This window comes from Oncorhynchus keta, chromosome 32 (genome assembly GCF_023373465.1).
Source record: "Oncorhynchus keta strain PuntledgeMale-10-30-2019 chromosome 32, Oket_V2, whole genome shotgun sequence".
Lineage (NCBI taxonomy): Eukaryota > Metazoa > Chordata > Actinopteri > Salmoniformes > Salmonidae > Oncorhynchus > Oncorhynchus keta.
Genome location: NC_068452.1, coordinates 29,180,875 through 29,196,153, shown reverse-complemented (window position 1 = coordinate 29,196,153; position 15,279 = coordinate 29,180,875). Strand labels below are relative to the sequence as shown.

Genomic DNA, 15,279 nt, shown 5'->3' with positions numbered 1-15,279 from the left:
AAATATACCTCCCCTCAGATGTATTTGAAATATGTTTGTATTCAGCTTATTACATAATATTATTAAATCAACAATGATATTAGGATGTTTTTTCTTCTTATTTGAATTATTCCAAGATCACATAGCTGGCAGGTCCAATGACTAACTTCAGTGTTCTTCTCAAGTTACCACCTGTAACCGGCAAGACCATATAACTGATAAATAATAATACAAAAAAAAACGTTTACATTGAATCTCACAAAAGTGCCAATCCAACAGGTTTCATCTCAGCCGTAACCGTATTATTGAAGTACATCTGTAGGATACGTTGGAATCAGATTTGCCTCAAATTTAACGATAGTCGTCCCGCCAAACTTCAGTAAATTACACGCAAGCAGCGACATCTTGCGGTGGCGGGAAGTACTGTTACGATAAAGGAATTCATTTGAATCCATACTTGAGACAGTACTGCTGACTGTGCCCGCGTTTGTTTTGTCGTTTACTCTGAAGCTCAGTAAACGCTTGATTGGGAAAATGGAAAATAATCAGCCAAAAGCAAACCAATGTCACATCCCTTTAAATGTTCCACACATTTTCCCATATTGAAAAAGTTTTGTGTGTCAAAATTTTTCATACATTAAAACAGCGAAAAGATGTCGCCACAAGCAGATATGTCATGGCTAGAAGGATTACAACTTTTGTCAAATACATTTTTTAGCTAACCTTACCCTTTTCCTAACCTTAACATAATTATCCTACGTTAATTATCCTAACCTTTCGCGTAAATTCTCCTAACCTGCTATGAAAAGTCAAATCTGAGAAAAGCGGCATCCCATCTAGTTAAAAGCCAGATATTGAGAGGAACGAGATGCAAGAAGACTTCACTCTCCAACAATCACACACAGCGCATGTGCATTGGGTTCGCTTCACGCTGTTCACAGCGTATTAGCCAGGGCACCAAAACAGCAGTGCAATTGAGCCTCGCACTTCAACGCTCATAGTTGTTGCGAAAATTGACCCACTGCTGGTCATCACGAGTTACCACAGCCACAAAGTCATAATTATGGCTAAAACACCTCCTATTTTAAACTTTTTTATTATTTAACTAGGCAAGTCAGTTAAGAACAACTTCTTATTTTCAATGATGGCCTAGGAACAGTGGGTTAACTGCCTGTTCAGGGGCAGAATGACAGATTTGTACCTTGTCAGCTCAGGGATTTGAACTTGCAACCTTCCGGTTACTAGTCCAATGCTCTAACCACTGCCGCCCCAAACCTTACCATAACGTTAACCCTAACCTTAACCACACTGCTAATGTTATGACTAACCCTAAACTTAAATTAAGACCAAAAAGCACATTTGTTTTCATGGATTTGTATGATAAAGACCATTTTGACTTTGCTGTGCTAACTTTGCTGTGCTAATCAACTATGCTGTTGATTCTCTGCATCTATTTCATATGTCATATCGCTGGGTCTAACTTTAAGGCTTCAAATATGCTTTACAGTTTCAGTTGACCAGAAGTTCTCAATGTTATGCAATTTTTCAGACATTATAATCTGTCCAATACTTAGATAGAAGTAGGCCTACTTAATTACTTTGACAAGCTGTCAATCTCTTGACAAGATGTTAAATGAGCTAAATTAATTTGAAATGCCCTGTCCTCATACCACCACAATGCCAACTACCTCCTCAACATGGCTTTCATTCAGTTCCTGTTTAGCTACACATGCTCACTTGACTTTGCATTTGGATCATCTATTTTCGTTGGGCTGTGGCAGCACACACAGTGAAGGATGTGGTCACTGTATTCATTTCCCTTCCACTGGTGAGCCACAGCTGTATGGGAGAAAAAAAACTCTGGGATATAAAGCACTACTGAATGACACACCCTTCAGGACAGCTGCAGGTAAGATTTAACAATCTTCACTCAGTGTCTGGTCTACTGCTTTGATGAAATGTCAACAGGTCCTTTCTCCTAGAATAATTTAGACACTGTGCAGGAACTTGTTGGTGTGTGTCGTGACTCAAAGACTTGGGAAAGGAAAATAATTGAGACTCAAGATTTGAGTTAAAACTGCAGTTGAGTGTGTGTGCAGTGTTGATACCCTCTGTACCCAACAACAACACTGATCTCACCTCTGGTGCAAACCAGGATCAGTCACTTAGATGTCTTAGAAAACGGGCCCATTTTGCAGAAGTGTGACATTTCTAAAACTTCAAAAAAATGTTGCTGCAAAGGCAACGTTTTGCTAAAGACTTCGTTTCCTGTTCCTCTTTCAACATACCATCCACACATTCTGTCAACAACAGTCTTAACCAAGTCACAAAATGATCGTCGTGGTGTTGCTTCATGTATTCCAACACACTCAGTTATTTTTGCTCCCAGTACAATATTGTTGTCCCTGTGTTATGTGGGAGTCCTCCGGCCGGCACCATGGATCACAGGAACAATGTCACAGGGGGACACATGCTTCCTCTGCTGAGGTTGGAAGTCTGGCAAGGGCCAGTACAGTAATGTCAAGTAGAAAATTGTCAGTAGAATAACCTTACAGAAGAACTCAGAGACTTTCAACGTGGCACCGTCATTGGATGCCCCCTTTCCAACAAATCAGTTAATCAAATTTCTGCCCTGCTAGAGCTGCCCCGGTAAACTGTAAGTGCTGTTATTGTGTGTGTGAAGTGGAAACGTCTAGGAGCAATAACGGCTCAGCCACGAAGTGGTAGGCCACACAAGCTCATAGAATGAGGCCTTTGAGTACTAAAGCGCATAGTGTGTAAAAGTCGTCTGTCCTCGGGTTGCAACACTCACTATGGAGTTCCAAACTGCCTCTAGAAGCAACCTCAGCACAATAACTGTTAGTCGGGAGCTTCATGAAATGGGTTTCCATGGCCGAGCAGCCGCACACAAGCCTAAGATCACCATGCGTAATGCCAATAGTCAGCTGGAGTGGTGTAAAGCTCACTGTCATTAGACTCTGGAGCAGTGGAAACGCGCTCTCTGGCGTTATGAATCACTCTTCACAAATCTGGCAGCCGACGGACTAATCTGGCTTGGCGGATGGCAGGAGAACACTACCTTCCCCAATGCACGATGCAAACAGTAAAGTTTGGTGGAGGAAGAAAAATGGTCTGGGGCTGTTTTTCATAGTTCGGGTTAGGCCCCTTAGTGCCAATGAAGGGAAATCTTAATGCTACAGCATACAATGGCATTCTAGATTATTATTTGCTTCCAACTTTGTGGCAACAGTTTGGGGAAGGTCCTTTCCAGTTTCAGCATGACAATTCCCCCGTGCACAAAACGAGGTCCATACAGAAATGTTTTGTCGACATCGGTGTGGAAGAACTTGACTGGCCTGCACAGAGCCCTGACCTCAACCCCATCGAACACCTAATCGCCCTATAGCAGTGCTAGATCTCAATAATGCTCTTGTAGCTGAATGGAAGAAATTCCCCGCAGCAATGTTCCAACATCTAGTGGAAAGCCTTCGCAGAAGAGTGGAGGCTGTTATAGCAGCAGAGGGGGGTCCAACTCTATATTAAGGCCCATGATTTTTGAATGAGATGTTTGATGAGCAGGTGGCCACATACATTTGGTGATGTAGTCTACGTGAAGTCTACGTGAAAGCTACCATCAAGTTCACACAACACAACTGTAAATATGGTACGTGTGCACAGGAAAGGTTTCGGTGAAAAGGGCAATGTATTTGAATTATTCCATGTCATCACATTCCTGCCTTAAAGAAGCACTTCCGGGATCTTAAGCACAACAAATATGTAACATATTGCGCAAATTGGATTTGTAACACATCACAGAAATTGCTAAATTCATATGATACTGTATCATACAAATTGCACAATTCCTAACATCACACGAAATAGATGATGTCGTACACAATTCGATGACATAGTACACAAAAAACAGGGACCCGTTTTGGTTCGTGAGCATCATTTTCAAAACTACTGGCTGAAATGATACAACAGTTTCAGAGTGATCTTTAACTGCCATTACATCTAAATATCTCCTTATCTCATGTAGGGTATGAACTTTACCCTCGGAGTGCTTCCTTAGTCACGTTCCAAGTAATCATAATAGGGAGGCTCTTTTCCTGTTTGTTCTGCCACAGGTGACCCTCAGTTTCCTATTGACATCTCAGTCCCTGTTGCATGGCAACAGTGGCAGGGCTGTCTTTGGACCCCAGCTGTACTTCACAATGACATCTTCCTGTCTGCACACATGAAGAAAGAGACCCTCCAGGCTAAATATAGGGCCCCATGGGGACCCAGGTCTGTGTGGGAGGTCACAGCAGCTTTACTTATTCAATATACAGTGCCTTGCGAAAGAATTCGGCCCCCTTGAACTTTGCGACCTTTTGCCACATTTCAGGCTTCAAACATAAAGATATAAAACTGTATTTTTTTGTGAAGAATCAACAACAAGTGGGACACAATCATGAAGTGGAACGACATTTATTGGATATTTCAAACTTTTTTAACAAATCAAAAACTGAAAAATTGGGTGTGCAAAATTATTCAGCCCCTTTACTTTCAGTGTAGCAAACTCTCTCCAGAAGTTCAGTGAGGATCTCTGAATGATCCAATGTTGACCTAAATGACGATAAATGACGATGATGATAAATACAATCCACCTGTGTGTAATCAAGTCTCCGTATAAATGCACCTGCACTGTGATAGTCTCAGAGGTCCGTTAAAAGCGCAGAGAGCATCATGAAGAACACGGAACACACCAAGCAGGCCCGAGATACTGTTGTGAAGAAGTTTAAAGCCGGATTTGGATACAAAAAGATTTCCCAAGCTTTAAACATCCCAAGGAGCACTGTGCAAGCGATAGTATTGAAATGGAAGGAGTATCAGACCACTGCAAATCTACCAAGACCTGGCCGTCCCTCTAAACTTTCAGCTCATACAAGGAGAAGACTGATCAGAGATGCAGCCAAGAGGCCCATGATCACTCTGGATGAACTGCAGAGATCTACAGCTGAGGTGGGAGACTCTGTCCATAGGACAACAATCAGTCGTATATTGCACAAATCTGGCCTTTATGGAAGAGTGGCAAGAAGAAAGCCATTTCTTAAAGATATCCATAAAAAGTGTTGTTTAAAGTTTGTCACAAGCCACCTGGGAGACACACCAAACATGTGGAAGAAGGTGCTCTGGTCAGATGAAACCAAAATTGAACTTTTTGGCAACAATGCAAAATGTTATGTTTGGCATAAAAGCAACACAGCTCATCACCCTGAACACACCATCCCCACTGTCAAACATGGTGGTGGCAGCATCATGGTTTGGGCCTGCTTTTCTTCAGCAGGGACAGGGAAGATGGTTAAAATTGATGGGAAGATGGATGGAGCCAAATACAGGACCATTCTGGAAGAAAACCTGATGGAGTCTGCAAAAGACCTGAGACTGGGACGGAGATTTGTCTTCCAACAAGACAATGATCCAAAACATAAAGCAAAATCTACAATGGAATGGTACAACAATAAACATATCCAGGTGTTAGAATGCCCAAGTCAAAGTCCAGACCTGAATCCAATCGAGAATCTGTGGGAAGAACTGAAAACTGCTGTTCACAAATGCTCTCCATCCAACCTCACTGAGCTCGAGCTGTTTTGCAAGGAGGAATGGGAAAAAATGTCAGTCTCTCGATGTGCAAAACTGATAGAGACATACCCCAAGCGACTTACAGCTGTAATCGCAGCAAAAGGTGGCGCTACAAAGTATTAACTTAAGGGGGCTGAATAATTTTGCACGCCCAATTTTTCAGTTTTTGATTTGTTAAAAAAGTTTGAAATATCCAATAAATGTCGTTCCACTTCATGATTGTGTCCCACTTGTTGTTGATTCTTCACAAAAAATACAGTTTTATATCTTTATGTTTGAAGCCTGAAATGTGGCAAAAGGTCGCAAAGTTCAAGGGGGCCGAATACTTTCGCAAGTCACTGTATGCCCAATCTGATCATCAGTCTGTGGATTAACAAAGAGCCAGGGGAGTTACATTTACATTTAAGTCATTTAGCAGACGCTCTTATCCAGAGCGACTTACAAATTGGTGCATTCACCTTATGACATCCAGTGGAACAGCCACTTTACAATAGTGCATCTAAATCTTTTAAGGGGGGGGGGGTGAGAAGGATTACTTTATCCTATCCTAGGTATTCCTTAAAGAGGTGGGGTTTTAGGTGTCTCCGGAAGGTGGTGATTGACTCCGCTGTCCTGGCGTCGTGAGGGAGTGTGTTCCACCATTGGGGAGCCAGAGCAGCGAACAGTTTTGACTGGGCTGAGCGGGAACTGTACTTCCTCAGTGGTAGGGAGGCGAGCAGGCCAGAGGTGGATGAACGCAGTGCCCTTGTTTGGGTGTAGGGCCTGATCAGAGCCTGGAGGTACTGAGGTGCCGTTCCCTCACAGCTCCGTAGGCAAGCACCATGGTCTTGTAGCGGATGCGAGCTTCAACTGGAAGCCAGTGGAGAGAGCGGAGGAGCGGGGTGACATGAGAGAACTTGGGAAGGTTGAACACCAGACGGGCTGCGGCGTTCTGGATGAGTTGTAGGGGTTTAATGGCACAGGCAGGGAGCCCAGCCAACAGCGAGTTGCAGTAATCCAGACGGGAGATGACAAGTGCCTGGATTAGGACCTGCGCCGCTTCCTGTGTGAGGCAGGGTCGTACTCTGCGGATGTTGTAGAGCATGAACCTACAGGAACGGGCCACCGCCTTGATGTTAGTTGAGAACGACAGGGTGTTGTCCAGGATCACGCCAAGGTTCTTAGCGCTCTGGGAGGAGGACACAATGGAGTTGTCAACCGTGATGGCGAGATCATGGAACGGGCAGTCCTTCCCCGGGAGGAAGAGCAGCTCCGTCTTGCCGAGGTTCAGCTTGAGGTGGTGATCCGTCATCCACACTGATATGTCTGCCAGACATGCAGAGATGCGATTCGCCACCTGGTCATCAGAAGGGGGAAAGGAGAAGATTAATTGTGTGTCGTCTGCATAGCAATGATAGGAGAGACCATGTGAGGTTATGACAGAGCCAAGTGACTTGGTGTATAGCGAGAATAGGAGAGGGCCTAGAACAGAACCCTGGGGGACACCAGTGGTGAGAGCGCGTGGTGAGGAGACAGATTCTCGCCACGCCACCTGGTAGGAGCGACCTGTCAGGTAGGACGCAATCCAAGCGTGGGCCGCGCCGGAGATGCCCAACTCGGAGAGGGTGGAGAGGAGGATCTGATGGTTCACAGTATCAAAGGCAGCCGATAGGTCTAGAAGGATGAGAGCAGAGGAGAGAGAGTTAGCTTTAGCAGTGCGGAGCGCCTCCGTGATACAGAGAAGAGCAGTCTCAGTTGAATGACTAGTCTTGAAACCTGACTGATTTGGATCAAGAAGGTCATTCTGAGAGAGATAGCGGGAGAGCTGGCCAAGGATGGCACGTTCAAGAGTTTTGGAGAGAAAAGAAAGAAGGGATACTGGTCTGTAGTTGTTGACATCGGAGGGATCGAGTGTAGGTTTTTTCAGAAGGGGTGCAACTCTCGCTCTCTTGAAGACGGAAGGGACGTAGCCAGCGGTCAGGGATGAGTTGATGAGCGAGGTGAGGTAAGGGAGAAGGTCTCCGGAAATGGTCTGGAGAAGAGAGGAGGGGATAGGGTCGAGCGGGCAGGTTGTTGGGCGGCCTTGAGTTCACACTGCTGAAACATGGAAGTGTTCTTTTCTGATAGACTTCTCCATAACCATTTATTTATTACAGCTTTTAGTCATCCACAGAACAAACACTTGTGGTTGCAAGTAATTAAGAAAAAAACGCCAATGTTGTTCAACTACTGAAAATCCCGTGATGCTTCTGCAGGAGATGATCTAAAATGGAGCACACCTCTTGCACAGAGGACCATTTGCACCACGCCCTGGACAGGTGCCTTTATGGCCTGGGCCACAGCTCTCCCAACACAGCCCTGGAACGGTAAGCCTCATCACTTAGATTTACTGATCAAATGGTCTTTGAAAAGCACATCTCTTAAGAAGGATGTAATCTCCGGATATGATTAATCAGTGTGAAATTTCACCACTTTCATGTCTGAATGGTAATGAATGGGGTGCATTGGTTATGTAGTCAATCATCTGTATTTTCATTCATAAAAAATACTCCCATTGGTGTGAAACAGTGTTAAAATGTTGGGTCATCTAGTTTCGCCATGAGTCAAACGGGAAAGGAAAGAGGTGACACATAGGTCACACGTCAAACAGGAAATTTAGATGATTTCTAGGAAATTTCTAGGGCCTAGGTCACTCAAAATGAACAAATCTATGAAGCATCAGGCTCTATCTCAGCACTCCTGAGTGACAATCAAGCAATAAGGCACGAGTGGGTGTGGTGCAGTGCCTTGCAAAAGTATTCACCCCCCTTGGTGTTTTTCCTATTTTGTTGCATTACAACCTGTAATTTAAATGGATTTTTATTTGGATTTCATGCAATGGACATACACAAAATAGTCAAAATTGGTGAAGTGAAATAAAAAATATAAAAAAATAATTACAATGGAAAAGTGGTTTGTGCATATGTGTTCACCCCCTTTGCTAAGTAGCCCGAAAATAAGATCTGGTACAACCAATTAACTGCAGAAGTCACATAATTAGTTAAATAAAGTCCACTTGTGTGCAATCTAAGTGTCACATGATCTCAGTACTTATATACAGCTGTTCTGAAAGGCCCCAGAGTCTGCAACACCACTAAGCAAGGGGCACCACCAGGCAAGCAGCACCATGAAGATCAAGGAGTTCTCCAAACAGGTCAGGGACAAAGTTGTGGATAAGTACAGATCAGGGTTGGGTTATAAAAAAATATCAGAAACTTTGAACATCCTAAGGAGCACCATTAAATCCATTATAAAAAAATGAAAGAATATGGCACCACAACAAGCCTGCCAAGAGAGGGCCACCCACCAAAACCCATAGAGCAGGCAAGGAGGGCATTAATCAGAGGCAACAAAGAGACAAAATATAACCCTGAAAAAGCTGCAAACGCTCCACAGCGGAGATTGGATTATCTGTCCATAGGACCACTTTAAGCCGTACACTCCACAGAGCTGGGCTTTACGGAAGAGTGACCAGAAAAAAGCCATTGCTTAAAGAAAAAAATAAGCAAACATGTTTGGTGTTCGCCAAAAGGCATGTAGGACACTCCCCAAACATACGGAAGAAGGTACTCTGGTCAGATGAGACTAAAATTGAGCTAATGAACTGTTCTACATCTGTGTAATTTACTGTAGCTGTAATGTAGCTATAATGGAGCAGTAATGTAACTGTAATGTAGCTATAATGGAGCAGTAATGTAGCTGTAATGTAATTCTATATTCTGTAGGTTCTTGAACAGTCCCAGGATTTGCTGGTGGTCCCACTGGCTCTCCTGTTCTCTTCCACTCTTCTGCAGGTGAGCCCAGATACAGTAGACCGCCACACCACAGAAACTCATCCTCACCACCAACCATGACCAGAAACCCACGTGAGGACAGACTCAGTCCAGTTCAATGTACCGTAGTTCTCAGATGATCCAGTAAGTATCTCTCCTCTGTTTCAGACCCCTCACTTCTCCTCTGACTCTGGGGTGCTGCAGGAGGCCTGTGAGGTGTTCCACTGTTTCCTGTCCTGGCCAGAGCCCTGCTGCAGCGCCAGCCGACACCTGCTCTCCCTCATCCAGCAGGAGCTCAGGGTGCCAGGTATTGAACCCTAGACTATACAGCCTTCCTGTTTGTCTGGGTCTCATTTCATCTGTCACTTGTCACTTGTCACTGTCCTGATTCAAGTTCCATTTTCTTCCACATGGAGGCACTATTGTTTAAACCAGGGCTCTCCAACACTACCATCCTGTAGGTTTTCACTCCAACCCTAATCTAGCACACCTGATTATAATAATCAGCTGGTTGATAAACTGAATCAGGATAGTTGCTGGAGTTGGATCAAAAACCTACAGGAAGGTAGTTCTCCAGGGACAGGGTTGGAGAGCCCTGGTTTAAACAATACAAAAGGTAACACTGTCACTTATACTGTATTTCCACCAGGTATCTAATTTCAAAGACTAGTGAGAGAAGAACAGGGCTTGACCACCACCACCAATCACTGCAAAACTATGTACGTCAACACAGACCATCCGTGATTAAATCATTCAACATCGCTCCAACTTGAAACATTTAAACACAAACCACTGTTCTCCTCTTTGTTGTGTGTGCTCATAATGTATGTATGTATGTGTGTGTTCATAATGTGTGTGTGACTGTATTAGGACGGTATTGTTAATGAGCCGAGGCGAGGATGTCCCTCCCGAGCTCATGTCTGTCTCTGAGCAGCTGAGTGGTGTCTGTCACTCCCAGAGGGACACCTCCATCACCCTGATCAAACATGCCTTCCAGGCTGCCCTGGGGACCAAGTACCCCCTCCAGACACTGCATCATGCACTGCAGGTATGTCCTATTATATGTGATTCCTAAATGATGTGTTCAGTGTCACGTCTGCTCCCGCTCTTCCCACCCTTGGCGCTTGAGGATGTCAGGCTGCCCTGCATCACGCACTCCTGCCATCTATTATGCACACCTGCCTTTCCTCGTCACTCGCATCAGCGATATTGGACTCACCTGTTTATTACCTCCCCTATATTTATCAGTTCCCCTGCTCTGTTCCCGGCTGCTGCATTTATTTTTTTCCCTGTGCTACTCGTTTGCTGATGCTGTTCCTGTCTCGTTCCATGTCTGTTCCTTGTGGTCCTTCTGTAGCTCAGTTGGTAGAGCATGGCGCTTGTAACGCCGGGGTAGTGGGTTTGATTCCCGGGACCACCCATACGTAGAATGTATGCACACATGACTGTAAGTCGCTTTGGATAAAAGCGTCTGCTAAATGGCATATATTATTATTATTATTATTATTATTATTATTATTATTCCTTATTAAATGTTTGACTCACCGTACCTGCTTCATCTGGAGCAGCTTGTGACTGCAGTAACAAGAGGCCCTGGAGACGGCAGCCTCTACACGGGACCCAGACGTAGCCAGAGAGAGTCCACTGCAGAGCCTGAAGGGGCTGGTGGAGAGAATTTGCATACCCCCTCCAGACTGCCATACAGGCCCTGGTGAGAGCATTGGCATACCCCCTCCAGACTGCCATACAGGCCCTGGTGAGAGAATTTGCATACCCCCTCCAGACTGCCATACAGGCCCTGGTGAGAGAATTTTACTACATGCGTCATCATAATCTCACCATCTGAGGGGTTCCTGGAACAGATAAGCTGGTCAACTTTGGGCAAACAGGACGGACTGGAGATGATTAGAGAGACGGATGAGGAAGTCAAATGTTGAGTAATGAGAAACTCAGTGGCACATACAATGCTTGATCCTACTTGATCTGATTTAGTCTTGGTTCTTTCTCTTATTATTAGGAAATGTCCATACACTGATGCTGCCCTTAGCCAAATGTCACATGTACTCCTGGGATAAGGACAAATTTGGTAATGAGCTTTTCCCATTGCTTCTTTCTCCATATCCAAGACAGTACATTTCAAACCCATACTGTAAAATCTGTGTAGCCTTTGTGTCTGTGGATTGTCAATGATGTAATTCTGTGTATTCGTTCAGACATTTTAAAAGACATTCTTCAGAGTGAGCTGGACCGGCTCCCAGTCTTTAACCTTTACAGAGACAAGGGAGAGGAGGATGAGGAAACAGAGGAGGAAACAAGAAAGAACCGATACACAGACCACCGGATCTCCACTGTGTCCACCTGCTCCAAATACTATGTTCTCCGGGACTCCCTGACCTCCAGCTTGTCTGTGCCCTCCATCCTGTCTGTATGTGTGAAAAACATCAGTCATGTGGACTCAATCATCCATTTACTGGTGTAGACAGATGTGCCTGTATTGAATTTCCTTGTATCCTACAATGTTTCACAGTGTATCTGAATACACTGTTGAGATGTAGTACCAGTCAAAAGTTGACACACATTCAAAGGTTTTTCTTCATTTTGACTATTTCATACATTGTAGAATAATAGTGAAGACATTACAACTATGAAATAACACATCATCGAACCCTGGAATGAGTAGTTGTGTCCAAACTTAGAATACACAAGGTGCAATAACGAAATTTGGTTGTGCATCAGCTATTTCTCTTGGTACTGTATATCAGTCACTCAATTTGATTGATCATTTAGTCTAGCCATCTATCTAAACTTGTAGTAATCATGGTCGAATTCCGACCCTTTACTCAGGGGCCCCCATTGGTTCTGATTTAGCATATGTGGACAACTACAAATACCTAGGTGTCTGGCTAGACTATAAATTATCCTTCCAGACTCATATTAAGCATCTCCAATCCAAAATTAAATCTAGAATCGGCTTCCTATTTCGCAATAAAGCCTCCTTCACTCACGTTGCCAAACATACCCTCGTAAAACTGACTATCCTACCGATCCTCGACTTCAGCGATGTCATTTACAAAATAGCCTCCAACACTCTTCTCAGAAAGCTGGATGCAATCTATCGCAGTGCCATCTGTTTTGTCACCAAAGCCCCATATACCACCCACCACTACTAACAAATTGATATCGTTAGTCACTCTAACTCATATCATATTAACAGGTGAGTGGTGGCAGTGGGACCACCTTCCCTGTGTGTCTAGACCAGGATGAGAAGATCATCCAAAGTGTCATCAGATACAGTGTCAATTAAACCAACCACAGGCCTGATCATGTGCAGCCAATATACAGTATATTACAGAATTATTTTACATGACATGTTGCTGACCCAATAATTATTTTGTTGTGTGTAGGTGTGAGGTGACATTGTGCTGTAAACCAGGCAGCGGTTCTGACTGGAGGTCTCACAGGAGCCGGCCTGGTCAGGTCCAGCCACTGCACCCCTCCTTCTGCTCCCTGCTCTGCCTGCCCATCACCTCCTGTGGCTCTCAACCATCATAAAACACTGGACTAGGCTACTCTCTCTCCTAAACCACTCAGACATAAACACCCACATGTCCTAATAATAATGTATTCCATTGAGCATGAAGCTTTTATCCAAAGCAACATACAGTCATGTATACATACATACAGTTGAAGTTGGAAATTGACATACACCTTAGCCAAATACATTTCAACTCAGTTTTTCAAAATTCCTGACATTTAATCCTAGTAAAAATGCCCTGTCTTAGGTCAGTTAGGATCACCACTTTATTTTAAGACTGTGAAAAGTCAGAATAATAGGAGAGAGAATGACTTATTTCAGGCTTTATTCCTTTCATCACATTCCCAGTGGGTCAAAAGTTTACATACACTCAATTAGTATTTGGTAGCATTGCCTTTAAAATGTTTAACTTGGGTCAAATGTTTGGGTAGCCTTCCATATGCATTTTGGCCCATTCCTCCTGACAGAGCTGGTGTAACTGAGTCAGGTTTGTAGGCCTCCTTGCTCCCACATGCTTTTACAGTTCTGCCCACACATTTTCTATAGGATTGAGGTCAGGGCTTTGTGATGGCCACTCCAATACCTTGACATTGTTGTCCTTAAGCAATTTTACCACAACTTATGAAGTATGCATAGGGTCATTGTCCATTTAGAAGACCCATTTGCGACCAGGCTTTAACTTCCTGACTGATATCTTGAGATGTTGCTTCAATATATCCACATAATTTTCCTTCCTCATGAGGCCATGTATTTTGTGAAGTGCACCAGTGCCTCCTGCAGCAAGCACCCCCTCAACATGATGCTTCCACCCCCATGCTTCACGGTTGGGATGGTGTTCTTTAGCTTGCAAGCCTTCCCTTTTTCCTCCAAACATAACGATGGTCATTATGGCCAAACAGTTCTATTTTTGATTCATCAGGCCAGAGGACATTTCTCCAAAAAGTACGATCTTTGACCCCATGTGCAGTTGCAAACCGTTGTCTGGCTTTTTTTTAATGGCGGTTTTGGAGCAGTGGCTTCTTCCTTGCTGAGTGGCCTTTCAGGTTATGTAAATATAGGACTCGTTTTACTGTTGATATAGATACTTTGTACCTGTTTCCTCCAGAATCTTCACAAGGTCTTTTGCTGTTGTTCTGGAAATGATTTGCACTTTTCGCACCAAAGTACGTTCATCTCTAGGAGACAGAACGTGTCTCCTTCCTGAGAGGTATAATGGCTGCATGGTCCCATGGTGTTTATACTTGCGTACTATTGTTTGTACAGATGAACATGCTACCTTCAGGCATTTAGAAATTGCTCCCAAGGATGAACCAGACTTGTGGAGGTCTATAATTTTTTATTCTGAGGTCTTGGCTGATTTCTTTTGATTTTCCCATGATGTCAAGCAAAGAGGTACTGAGTTTGAAGGTAGACCTTGAAATACATCCACATGTACACCTCCAATTGACTCAAATGATGTCAATTAGCCTATCAGAATCTTCTAAAAGCCATGACATAATGTTCTGTAATGTTCCAAGCTGTTTAAAGGCGCAGTAAACTTAGTGTATGTAAACTTCTGACCCACTGGAATTGTGATACAATGAATTATAAGTGAAATAATCTGTAAACAATTGTTGGAAAAATTACTTCTGTCATGCACAAAGTAGATGTCCTAACCGACTTTCCAAAACTATAGTTTGTTAACAAGAAATTTCTGGAGTGGTTGGAAAAACTAGTTTTAATGACTCCAACCTAAGTGTATGCAAACTTCTGACTTCAACTGTACATCTTATGTATGGTCCTGGGAATCAAACCCACTACCCTGGCATTACAAGTGCCCTGCTCTACCAACTGAGCTACAGAGGAAGTTGTATTGTTTTGCACATCTGGTGTTCTGTGTACTGTAATAGTCAACTCAGTCAAAAATATTTTGGCTGCATGATCTTTTCTCCTGTTTTATTTTTTGACAACCTTGAGTGGATGCCTTGTGATGCATTGTACTTGTGTGATGATGTCTAGACTAGACAAAGGGATTTTTACTGTTGTGGTTCTGTGAGAAAATGTGTTTCACTCAAGATATTGTTCAGTCCTCATGGGCTTCCATGGGCATTGCTAGCAGTGCACTGTACATTTCTTATCATGTCTGAAGATTCATTAATTGAAATGTTCTCTATGCTATAGTGTCAACATTTAATTTTTCAACTATGAATGGCCCTGTAGACTCCTCAGTCCTCATTGACAAGTGTACAACTTGAATGAATGCATATATTTAAATAAATAAATCCTATTTAACAGGATTCCATACTGTTTAATTTATTTCAGCTAAGCAATAACATAAAGGAAGTGAACATTGTGTCGCGCGTCAACCTG

General features: G+C 43.5%; 1 long non-coding RNA gene across 2 annotated transcripts; it reads left to right on the top strand.

The window, feature by feature from the left end:
- Positions 1 to 9,942: 9,942 nt before the first annotated feature.
- Positions 9,943 to 15,197, top strand: LOC118364759 (uncharacterized). Of its 2 annotated transcripts, none has more exons than XR_008088685.1 (3): positions 9,943 to 10,011; positions 10,266 to 10,443; positions 11,413 to 15,197. It is a non-coding gene; the product is annotated as an uncharacterized LOC118364759 (long non-coding RNA). The 2 variants fall into 2 exon arrangements; XR_004821655.2 differs by having other exon boundaries at positions 9,954 to 10,114.
- Positions 15,198 to 15,279: the final 82 nt, after the last annotated feature.